This window comes from Erinaceus europaeus, chromosome 1, assembly GCF_950295315.1.
Source record: "Erinaceus europaeus chromosome 1, mEriEur2.1, whole genome shotgun sequence".
Classification (NCBI taxonomy): domain Eukaryota; kingdom Metazoa; phylum Chordata; class Mammalia; order Eulipotyphla; family Erinaceidae; genus Erinaceus; species Erinaceus europaeus.
In genome coordinates, this window is record NC_080162.1 from 28,775,047 (window position 1) to 28,787,114 (window position 12,068).

At 39.0% G+C, this 12,068-nt stretch overlaps 1 protein-coding gene across 1 annotated transcript in view; it reads right to left on the reverse strand.

The window, feature by feature from the left end:
* LRMDA (leucine rich melanocyte differentiation associated) overlaps positions 1 to 12,068 on the reverse strand; it is a 1,384,659-nt gene that overhangs the window by 359,787 nt on the left and 1,012,804 nt on the right. The window lies entirely within an intron of this gene.

Genomic DNA, 12,068 nt, shown 5'->3' on the forward strand with positions numbered 1-12,068 from the left:
ACTGACCAGTCAATGCCCATGTTCAGCGGGGAAGCAATTACAGAAGCCAGACCTTCTACCTTCTGCAACCCTCAATGACCCTGGGTCCATGCTCCCAGAGGGATAAAGAATGGGAAAGCTATCAGGGGAGGGGGTGGGTTATGGAGATTGGGTGGTGGGAATTGTGTGGGGTTGTACCCCTCCTACCTTATGGTTTTGTTCATTAATCCTTTCTTAAATAAAAAATTTAAAAAAAAAGAAACAACAAAAATGACCCCTTTGTGGGCCCCCCATAGACCTTGCCCTCAACTTGGATTAACAATAGTAGAGAATGTTCCATCCTCCTAAGGGAGGATGGACAGCATACTCTATGCTACACCTGAAGAAGAAGGGTCAATATTGGGGCAGTTTAGAATGCTCCTACTCATGACCACAGAATGAGCTCAGATTTACAGGGATGCAGAGGTCACACAGGCTCTTAAGCTACATATTGGCCCAAGATCACATCAAATTGATGGAGTTTACAGTCAACAATATTTATACCCCTTTCCCATATTAGGGAGATACTCTCTTGCCTGATCCAGCTTTCTAGTCCTTTTCCAGCCATGACACCATCTCCCCAGACAATAACTTAGATCCACCTTCATATCAGATTTCAGACTCACGGGGAAAAAAAAGAAAAAAAAAAACTAGTATAGCCACAGGCCCTTTGTAGTATAACTAAAATATGCTTACTAGCTATCTACAAAATGGAGGATTCCCCCAACTCTTCATCTGCACTATTCCAGCCTTTAGGTTCATGATTGGTCAACAATTTGTTTGGCTTTATATGTTAACTCTCTTTTCAACCACCAGGTTCCAGATGCTAAAATGATGCCAAGCAGACTTCCCTGGGCAGACAACCCAAGCAATGTGTTCTGGAACTATGATTCCTCACCCCTCTAGGGAAAGAGAGTGACAGGCTGGGAGTATGGATTGGCCTGTCAATGCCCATGTTCAGCGGGGAAGCAATTACAGATGCCAGACCTTCCACCTTCTGCATACTACAATGACCTTGAGGGTTAAAGAATAGGAAAGCTAGCAGGAGAGGGGATGGGATATGGAGATCTGGTGGTGAGAATTGTGTGGAGTTGTACCCCTCGTATCCTATGGTTTTGTCAATGTTTCCTTTTTATAAATAAATAAATAAAATGATAGATGTGAGTAAGTCTTTAATATTGTTGAAGATATGTTAAGTTCCAGGTACATCTCAGAAAATGATCGTCCACCTCAGTCCACTCATGAAGGAAAGAATGCATTCACAAAATTAGGAAGAAAAAAAATCACCTGGTTTGCCTTATCTAGCAGTGGTGCTCTAGGAATCGCTTTCTGAACACTGATGGCTGCCCTGCCCTCCCTCATCCCTCTGCTTGACCAAGTTGTAGCAATTACAAGGGCCGACTCTGCTTCCATCTATGTTGATCTTGATCATTTACCATTTCAGCTATCTCTATCATGACTATAAGCAAATTCCTTGGCATGGCATCCCCTGAAATAGATTATAGTAGCCTCCAGTCTGCAGTAAACAAGTATACTTAAAGGAAATTCCAATCTTCAAAAAAGCCCAGCAAATTAATCACTCATTTTCAATAAGATACAAAGGCTAATGGAAATGTGATAGTATTTTGGCTAGAATTACCACTTCATCCCATGTGAACCTTCTGGTTTTCTCTGTTTGTTTGCCAAAAGTAAAATTGGCAATATTCCTATTTTTAGAGAGGTGTGAATGAATAACTACTTAATAAATGTACTTGGGCAGATCACCCCCTCTCAAAATAAGAAAAAAAAAACATGGCAGTTCATAAATAGGAGTTATAACAAAAAGAATCTTTGAGTGTAAATAAAATTGATCCAATAGCTTAGTCATTTCTAATTGTCCATTGTGATTACATTCTTTTTTGAATGACCATAGTACTTACATATCACTGGTAGCATTTGGTTAATTATTATATTCTATACTTTTGGAGCTTTTGTGGTCAGTGTCATTCAAAATGTAAAGTCTGTAGAATAGAAAGTGTTCTGTCCATTTCTTCTAATATACCCTCTTTACTAAGAATCACAAACAAGGTTTTCTTGAAGTAAGTACAGATGTAGTGATTAATGAAATTGGGTCATGCCTTTTTTTGATAAGTTGTTAAGTCCTATGACATTATGAACATTCTTTTTAAAAAAAATCAAGATTTATTTATTTAGGAGAGAGAGGAGAAAGAAAGAAGAGAAGGGAAGGGGAGGAAAAGAAGAGAAAAGTAGAGTAGAGTAGAGAAGGGAAGGGAAGGGGAGGGAAGGGAAGGGAAGAAGAGAAGAGAAGAGAAGAGAAGAGAAGAGAAGAGAAGAGAAGAGAAGAGAAGAGAAGAGAAGAGAAGAGAAGAGAAGAGAGAAATAGGGAGAACCAGAGCATCCCTCTGGCATATGTGGTACTCAGGATCTAACTTGGGACCTCACATATGGAAGGTCAGCATTCAACCTGCTATGTCAACTCCTGTGCCACTTAAAATCTTTATCTGCTTCTAGGCCAAGAGACTAGTGAGTTGCCTCATTTTCTATCATTAGCCTCCAACCTCTGGAGAGTTTTGGGTTTATGATAAAGGAATGGTGAGACAATAACTGGGATTGACCAACCAAATTAAGAACTCTAGAGGCAGTGATCAGAGAATATGATGATGATTTGTGCTGCTTGAAATATACTGAACTGAACTGAGACCACCCAGGCAAAAGTCCTAGTTGCAGAGACAGTTTTCATCAAGAACAAAAGTAAGAAATTGCTCTCTGAAGTAACTACTGCATTTCTAGTTCAGAATTACAGATCTCCAAAATTAAGTCAGGTAATGATAAAATACACACCCAAGAATTGATGTCACTGTCCATGTCATCCCACCAAAGCCTAAAAACCTATCATGTACAAGTCACTTGTCACTGAAATGATATTTATGTTTCATCTCAGAAAACTATAAAGAATCCTATAGTACAGTTATTGATTGTTGTAGTTGGGGTAGCTGATTTGTCCAGCGAAAGGATCACATGATTTTAGGTGACTAATTTCCTTTCAAATACTTAGTAGTGGTTAAGGTATATAGGGGATTAATAAGTAGTTTTACGTGTTCTGTCTGAGACAATGTGGAAGAAAAACTGCAACAGAAGACTGAATGATTCTGAACTCATAAAATTTAGGGAAGTATGGCTCATAGATATTAAAAAAAAAAAAGTTGAGGATATGTGTAGATCAGGAACAAGGGGTCATATAAATTCAAAAAGTAGTAAAAGAACCATAGGGTTAGTCCACTAGGGGCAGGTTTTCCAGAGAAGGTAACCCTAACCCTGACCTATGATGTCATTAGACCTGAGAGGGAAGAAGAACATCTTAGATAGATTACACACATAGTGGGAGTTAAGAAATACAGTCTTAAAGATTCTAGAAAAATCATATGAACAGGATAACCCCCACACCCAGGATGTAGGGTTGAATAGGTAGAGTTGGATCATCTGTGGAAAATACCCAGTGTAAGATACAGTAGAATTAACTGTACACAAGAGGGTGGCTTTGAAAAAGCCATCAGGCCTGAAAATTTACATACCACATTTAATCTACTTTTGAAAGAAAATCCTAAGACATTCAACCTATAAAATTCATAAAGAAAGCACCCCCCCCCAACCCCCTACCTTTCCTCATATATGTACTAAGGTCAGCAGCATTCCTTTTAGGAAATGAACAGAACAGAATTAGAAAATCATTACAGTATGTTCCACAGTGTGTGTGTATGTGGGGGGCAGCATACAAACAGTGTTTTGGAGAGATCTAAAAGAAGCCACAATGAATCTCTACATCTCTGCATGCAGCATTACATTTTACTTTTTTTTGTTGTTTGTTTTTCCTATTTTTCTTCTTACTGCCCATTTCTGTCTCATAATCAACAATCAGTAAATACCGGGTTGTTGGAAAAGTCATGACATTTTTGCATAGAAAAAACAAGTCGTGACTTTTCCAACAACCTAATATTTTGGTCAATGCTACCTTTTCTGAATATATCACAAATCTCTGCTCCCACCATCCTACCTCTGCAAATACAATTTCATCACCTTTAACTACAAATAAGGTCAATAGATGTTTACTGAGCACTTACTATGTATATTGCATTAAGAAGATAAATGAGAATTGAGGCCACCCTCCAGGAATATTGCCAGTCATCATGAAGGGAAGGAGTGTGAATGGGTGGGCAAACTGCTGAATTATGTATTTGTGATTCTTTGCTACTTAGCACTCCCTTCATATTTTTTAATTTGAATGCACTCATTACTTAGCTGTATTGCTCAGAGAACTGCCTCTTCCCCCACCTCCACCCCCTGCTTGTTGTTGCAGGGCTTGAAACCATGGTATAATTAACATAATTAAAGTATTAATAAAGATTGAAGGGGTTGGACACTGTGTGAAATACTTAATTTTGTGTATCTTTAACTGATTGAATGTTTAGGTTTGCATTTCAGCTGTCACCCAAATTATGTATAATTAAGCCAAAGCTCAGATCTGCCTATCTCATACCCAGTGTGGATGGCAGACAGATTTGATTCTGGGAAATAGGTGGTAAATCTGCCCACTCATTTGTAGCTGTGTGCTTTCACACTTTTTATGCATCTCTTGCCTTTTCCCAGTGCATTCATCGATCAAATTATCCCATTAGCATGGAATGAAGAATGGATAGTTACAGTGGGAAAAGTCAAATGCTTTCAATATATTTCCTGGATACTCTCTCTATCTAACACACTGTCAGTGATCATGCTCGCTAGCTGGGTGGTACCCTCCTGTGCTGGTACTGTAGGGGAACTCTCACTCAGAGGGGACTTGAGTCAGTGTATATGAAATCCTCGGTTAACATGCTTCCACTGGGAAGAGCCATAAACCCAAAGGACTAGGTTCAATTTCCCAGGAAATGTTCACCTTTGCCATCTGAAACTGCAAGATGTTTCAGGCCAGTAAAATAGCTGACATGGATAGTGTGTTTCTTTAACGCATGTCCAAACCAGGTTTGAGTCTGGCCACCACCACATTGAAGGAAGCTTTGGTAATAGAGACCACTGTCTCTAATGCTCTCACTCTGCCTCTCTCTTTCTGTCTTGATCTAAAAATTGAAAACTAATATTTCATTTCTTTTTCTCCTGTTGCATCATACCCTTGCATATGCAAGATTTCATTCCTTATGGGTTCCATTGTTTATTCTTTTTTAATCTCTTTTTCAGAGACACAGAAAAAGAGATAAAAAGAGAAAGAATACTACAATACTGGGGCATCTCCTCATGCTACAGTAAGTACTCCTTCCTATGAGGTACTGGGCCTTGAACGTAGGCTATATTCATGACTAGGCACATACTCTATCAGTAAGCTACCTCACAGTCTCAAGATACTTTAATAAGAGATTAAATAATTCTCTTGACATTGAAAGAATCATCACTTAGAGACAAGGGTACCCAAACCTAACTAGTACCCACAAGAATTATGTATTTATATATGGTATGTGATTCAGATACAGTCCAGTCACATCATATAGAATTGTTCAATCTTTCAATGGAGATGAGGAGAAATTAAAATGTACATGCCGCCTATAATTAAAATATATGTCATCAATTTGGAGAAAAAAAATTTAAAAAGATGGAAAATTCAGTACCACCAGACAGGACCAAGGTCACAAGGACAATGCAGACAGTCAATACTTCAAGAGCTATGGTGGCTACAGAAACAGATGATTCCCAGAAGGAAATGGCCTGTATCTCATTGGGGATGGCTTCAAAAGATAAGATGGACTTACATCAGCAGAAGGTCAGTCTGCAGGTAAGTTTTGAAAAGTAAACTGAGGTCACCCCAGTGTGGAGGGTATCAAATGTCAGAGTAAGTAATGGAGGTCTTGAAAACAAAAGGAATACTGGTTTTAACGTATATAAACAGGCCTTAAACTTGGGCCCATACTCATTCCTAGGCACACATGAGTTGATGGTTACTGAGTTAGTGTTGTTGTGCTAATGCACAAATGACTGTCCTCATAGTAACTTGAACCCATACCCACTTTTTATTTCATGTTTCTACAGACCAGAAGATATGTGGACTCAACAGTTTTCTCTGCATCCAAGCTCACCAAACCCAAGTCAAGGTGTTCATGAGGGAGGCTCCATTTGCTCCATTTGCAAATCTGTTTCCAGATGCAGGCTGGTTGTTGGTAGAATGAAAACTCAGTTAGTGATATGACTGAGGCTCCTAATTCCTTGCTGGCTTTCCTGTGCTTAGAGTCCACTTCATTTTTCTTAGCACAATATATGTATCACTGTCTTCTGCAGTTTTCAGTTTGTATTTTTTTTTTAAATGAAGTGTAATTTAAAGACTCTAAAAAAAAAAAAAAAGTAAAGGCTTCTTTAATGTTTTTGTTTGTTTGTTTTTAAGGCTGGGCTGTGGCACATACACCAAATACCTGGGTTTAAGTCTTCAGTCCTCCCCTGCAGAAGTGAAGCTTCATCAGTGGTGAAGCAGTGCTATAAGTATCTCTCTCTTTCTCCCTCTTCTGTTCACCCTTCCTTATTTATTTATTTATTTATTTATTTATTTACTTATTTATTTATTTATTTTACTTCCACTAGTGCTACTGCTGAGGCTTAGTGCCTACAGGTTAAGCCCACCATTTCTGGTTGCCCCTGGCCAGGCTTCTTTTTGGATAGAGACAGAGAAAAAAATGAGAGATAAGGGGGAGACAAGGAGTGTGAGAGAGGAGAGATAACAACCACACTGTTTCACCACTAGTTTCCTGCAAGTGGGAACCAAGGGTTTGAATCCCTGATCCTTACACATGGTAACCTGTGGATTAATCTGGTGTACCATGGTCAGATCTGACCTCCTATCTCTCAAAATTTCTGTCTCTTACAACAACAACAAGCCACTATGAGTGTTGAATTCATCATTCAAGCACCAAGTCCCAGCAATAACCCTGGTGGCAATAAAAATGAAAATAAGAAGTCAGGCAAAAGCATGCATGATAGAGAGCACACAACACGGGGCAGGTGGCAGTGCACAATTAAGCAAATGTCATACTAAGTGCAAGGACCAGTTCAAGGATCTGGGTTAGAGGCCCTGCCGCTCCCCACCTGCAGGACACTTCATAAGTGGTGAAGCAGATCTGCAGGTGTCTATCTTTCCTTCTCTCTCTCTCTCCCTTTCTCTCTCTCTATCCCTCTCCTCTCAATGCCTCAGTAATCGCCATGGAGGCGAAAATAAGTAAGTAAGTAAATATTGAATAAATAAGAGCACGAAACACCGTAACACCATGTTCCAAGACTTATGATCAAGCCCTTGGCCTCCACCTGCAGGGAGGACACATCACAGACAGTGAGACTGGTCTTTGAGTGTCTATTTTTCTCTGTCCCTATCTTTCTCTCTCTTATCTCAATTATTTTCTATCTTATTAAATAAAATAGAAAGAACAAAAAGTTAAACAGTGGCTGTCACATGTAGTGGATTTGTAATGCAGCCACTGAGCTCTAGTCATAATCTGGTAGCAAGATTATAGCTGGGTCTTGGTACTAGTACTATGAATACACTGCACCTGTTGGCCATTTTATCTCATTTTTTCACTCTATTTTATATGATAGGACAGAGAGAAATTGAGAGAGGAGGGGAGACAGAGAGAAATATAAACACCTGAAGACTTGTTTCACTGTTTATGAAGCTTTCCCTCTGATGCTGGGGCCTGGGGTTTGAATTTGATCCTTGCACATGTGAATGTGTGCACTGGGTACACCACCACCCTATCTCCTTGAATGTGATTTTCGTTTGACTTTATCTTTTCTCATATATTCATTTATTAGCTCATTTAAAAGTAAAACTTTATGAACTTTCCAATGAATCTATGTTGTTATTCATAAAAGCAATAGCTCAATCAGTTCTATTCAGTAGAGCACAAGAGTTGTATGTGGGGTGTCCCAGCATTCAACCTTGAGCACGACATATGCCAGAGCTGTGTGGTGGCAGGTCTCTCTCACTCACTCACTCACTCACTCACTCACTCACTTACTCACTCACTCACTCGCTTTCTCAGTCTCATAAAAATACAAGTATTTTATGGATGGGACAGGAGGTGATTATGCTTAGCAAAATAAGTAAAAAGATGAAAGTCAGCGACGGGATGGTTCATACATGGCATCTAGACAATTAAAATACATGAATATGAAGAAAACATTAAGAAAAGAAAAACACATAGGCAAATACATTTCCAAAGCATTTGTGAGAGAAGAATCATAGTTATGTTTAAGAGGTTGGCAGGTGGAGACATAGAACTTTGGTGCTGGGTGCAATGTGGAACTAGACCTTGTAGCCTTACAGTCTTGTAACCCACTATAATCACAAACAAAAAATAATGAAGAAAAAGCAAGTACTTAAAAAAGCAGCTCATTTTGTGATGTTCCTATACTCCACTGATTTTTTATAGTATTTAATTAAATCATATTTACAAATACTACATAGGAAAATTGGAATAAGCAAGTTTGGGGATAAACATAATACCATTTTGGCAAAAGAAGGAATACAAGGTCATAATAAAGGAAAGCAGCTCGATGTGGCGTATGGACACCAGCAGTATATTTTACAGAGGGACTGGAGGAGATGGACAGTGTGAGATAATCTAGGAAGTTGTCTTGTGGGGCTAGGTAAGTAAAGCTTCTACTAAGTATGACAAAACTTGTATGTCCAGATGAAGGAGTAACACACATGCTTGGCACTGTTTTTCAAATGATAACTCCACCTCACCCAAACAAAAAATAGATAAATAAATATAAAAAAGATTACACAGATCTTGAAAAATAGGGCAAAAGTAAAAACAAATTCATAGCCCCATCTCCTGCACACAACTCAGACATGTAGGATCCTTGAGTTAACTGAGCCGGGTGGCAGCAATCCTCAATCTTAGAAACAAAGTGACCCAAAGACTGATTTGCGCTTGAGAAACTTAAATCGACCAGATAGAGGAATCTACTGTGGTCACTTGTAATTATTCTCTTTCCCCCAGTAAAGTGTATCTAAAACAGTGTAGCATTTAGAGCTAGGGTTTTGATCAATTAGGTACACTGGTAGGTTAGCACCTTCTTGGGTTTCTCTGGCTGATTCATTACCCTTGTTGCATTTCAAAGCGACAATTAGTAAGTCAGACAGGCTAGAGTTTGAAGTCTAGATCTCCCTGATCACCTTGCTAAGAACAAATTACTCAACTGTTGTGAGCTATAGTTTCCTCAATATGAAATGGAAATGATGGAACCCAAGATTTAGCAGTCTGTAACCTAAATATGATTGAACATACAAAGTACTTAATGTAAAATATTTAGTATATAACAAGCTCTTAAGAAATGGTACTATCAGGGGAGTCTGATTTGGAATAGGTAAAAATTGACAACATTAGGATATTACTGATGCCTCTGTGCTGGAATTTGCTGGAAAGTTGGGGTCATCAGGGCATCATAAAGGTGCTAGGCATAAGAGAAGAAAGTAGGTATGGAGCAATTCTAATATGGTCTTGGTTCAATGATACTTTGCCCTCTGATGATCCAGTCTACAAGTGAAGAGCCTCAGAGCGCAAGACATTTGTTACACAAACAGTCAAATGATTTCCTACTAAAAAAAAAAAAAAGATTTCCAGAGTTCACTAAAATCTACTAGTTCCATGTTGTTGTGCACAGGCCACGGAGAAGAGAGAGAGGGGGTCCGGAGCGAAGAGGAAACACAAATCTTTATTTGCGCTGGCACCTCAGAGTTGGGTGCTAGAGAGGCAGGTTGGGTCACGTGAAGGTAGTGAAAATGGCCGCCTCACGCAATAACCTTTCCTGCGTCTGAACACCGGAGTGAAGCGCCGGCAAGAGAGCGAGGTGCGGAAGAAGAAGGGCTTTTATAGGAGTAGCTTTCAAGAGAATGGGAAGGGGGAGGAGTAACCATAGCACTCCAGGATAGGATAATAACTCTTGTGAGAATGGGAGGGGAAGGAGTAACCAAAGCACTCCAAATATCGCAGGGATATAGACAATGCCCTGAGGGCACAACATGGCTGAACAGGCACTCCAAGAATGTCCCAACTCTCGCGGGAACTAGCAGTAGCCTGAGGGGACAACATGGCAGATGTGACTGCATCGGCACAATTTCCCAGCATTTCCAGATGATTAATTTTTTTATTAGTCATGCAATAGTATGGATTAAACATCCACTTTTGGCTTTTGAAATGCTAGAGCTGAGTGAGGGTAGAGAGCATAATGGTTATGCAAAGCGACTCTCATGCCTGAGGCTCCCAGGTTCAATCTGCCTCTCCATCATAAACCAGAGCTGAGCAGTGCTGTGTGTGTGTGTGTGCGCGTGGCGTGTGCATGTGCGTGTGCATGTATGTGTGTGGATATCAAGGTGCTAGAACACAGAGACACTAACAAGGGCTAGAAGACTCTCAAGAGAGGAGTTTGTGGTCATGAAGGAGCAGTAAGTATTTATACTTTCCTAAACTACTATGGTTTAATAGGGGAATAAGTACATAGAAGATAGGGTCTATAATTTTACCCAGGATTATAATTTTACAGAATGTTTATCAGAAAAGATTACATGTGATCAAGATCATGAAAGGTAATATATTTGATAATGACAGAAGAAAACACTGCAGGCAGTGGAAAATCACATGTGAATGTATGGGACTGTGAATAGCTCTAACATGTTCAGGGAGCAGCAAGGGAGTTAGGGTGGTCAGAATGTTTGGTATCTGAAGGTGAATCTGTAGGGGCTATAGGGGCAGACTGAAGTTGTTCCATTCTTATATTCAGTTTCTGTAGGTTAAATTTATTTTCTTATGTGCTACCATTAAAACATAAAGAAACCAATCCATATTTATATATTATAATCAGCTAGTTTTGGAAAGGGTATATATGCTTACACCATCCCAGTAAATTTGTTATCTAGGCAAGAACTTCTCAAATATTAGTGCATAGGAAATATCTTATTCAACAGAGCTGAGATAGGGTGCCCAAGATTCACTTTTCTAACAATACTGTGGGTATTGCTAGTACCAATATTTTATTGCAAATTGCAAGGGAAGATTTGTATATTTTACCACTGATATCTCTATATATGTCTTTTCTCATAACTAGAGCTTCACTACTGTAGGAAACTTTCTCAGAGAGAGGGGGGGAGGGAGGGAGGAAGAGAGAAAAAGAGAGAGAGAAAGAGAGAGAGGAGATACCATAGCATACAGTACCAAAGTGTCCTCCAATGTAGTTGTTTCCAGGTTTGAATCTAGTTTTCATGCACAGCAAAGAAAGCATGACATCCAAGGAGGTTATTTCACTGGCTTCCCATTAATCTCTTTTCACCCAGAATTACTTTGCCACAATGAGAACAAATCTTTCAATAATTGTGTAACCCACCTATTGGAATAATTAAAATAAAGCACCTATACTAATAAATTCAAAACATTCTAATATAATTTCCCTTCCATCCATCTCTTCTTTCCCTGAAATTAATTTAGGGGAAAATAACTGCTTTTTCTGATGTCAGCAGAGTAATGACTCAGATAATTCTTTAAACTTCCCCACCTCTTAGCAGCATGGAATGCAAATGAAGAATTTGACCCAAATTTCTTAATTTCCTGTAGCTGAGCCATAAGGTAAAAGTCTAAACATTATCACTGTGCAGCTCTTTTAATTTCCAACTTCAGACAGAAAAATACAATTCTCTTTCATTTTAAGCCACTAAAGTCTGGGAAACTTTACTTCACATAACTGAGCTTGGGATCAAATAAAACTGCCTGGGGTGGATGATGGGCTTTATTTAAAGAACTGAATCTATCTAAAAACCCAAGGTATATTTTGGTTTATCTGAAAAGAGAAAAGACAGACAAGACACCCCTTTTTTGTCTGCCTCCTTACCCAAGATTTGCATGAGGTATGCTCTTCTAGATTCAACAACTTATTTCCTCAAACTCTATTAAGGTCAATATACTTTTCCAGAGAATATCTCTCTTGGAAAAGATGGATTTTTTTTTTAATCTTTGAAAGGGCTTTTT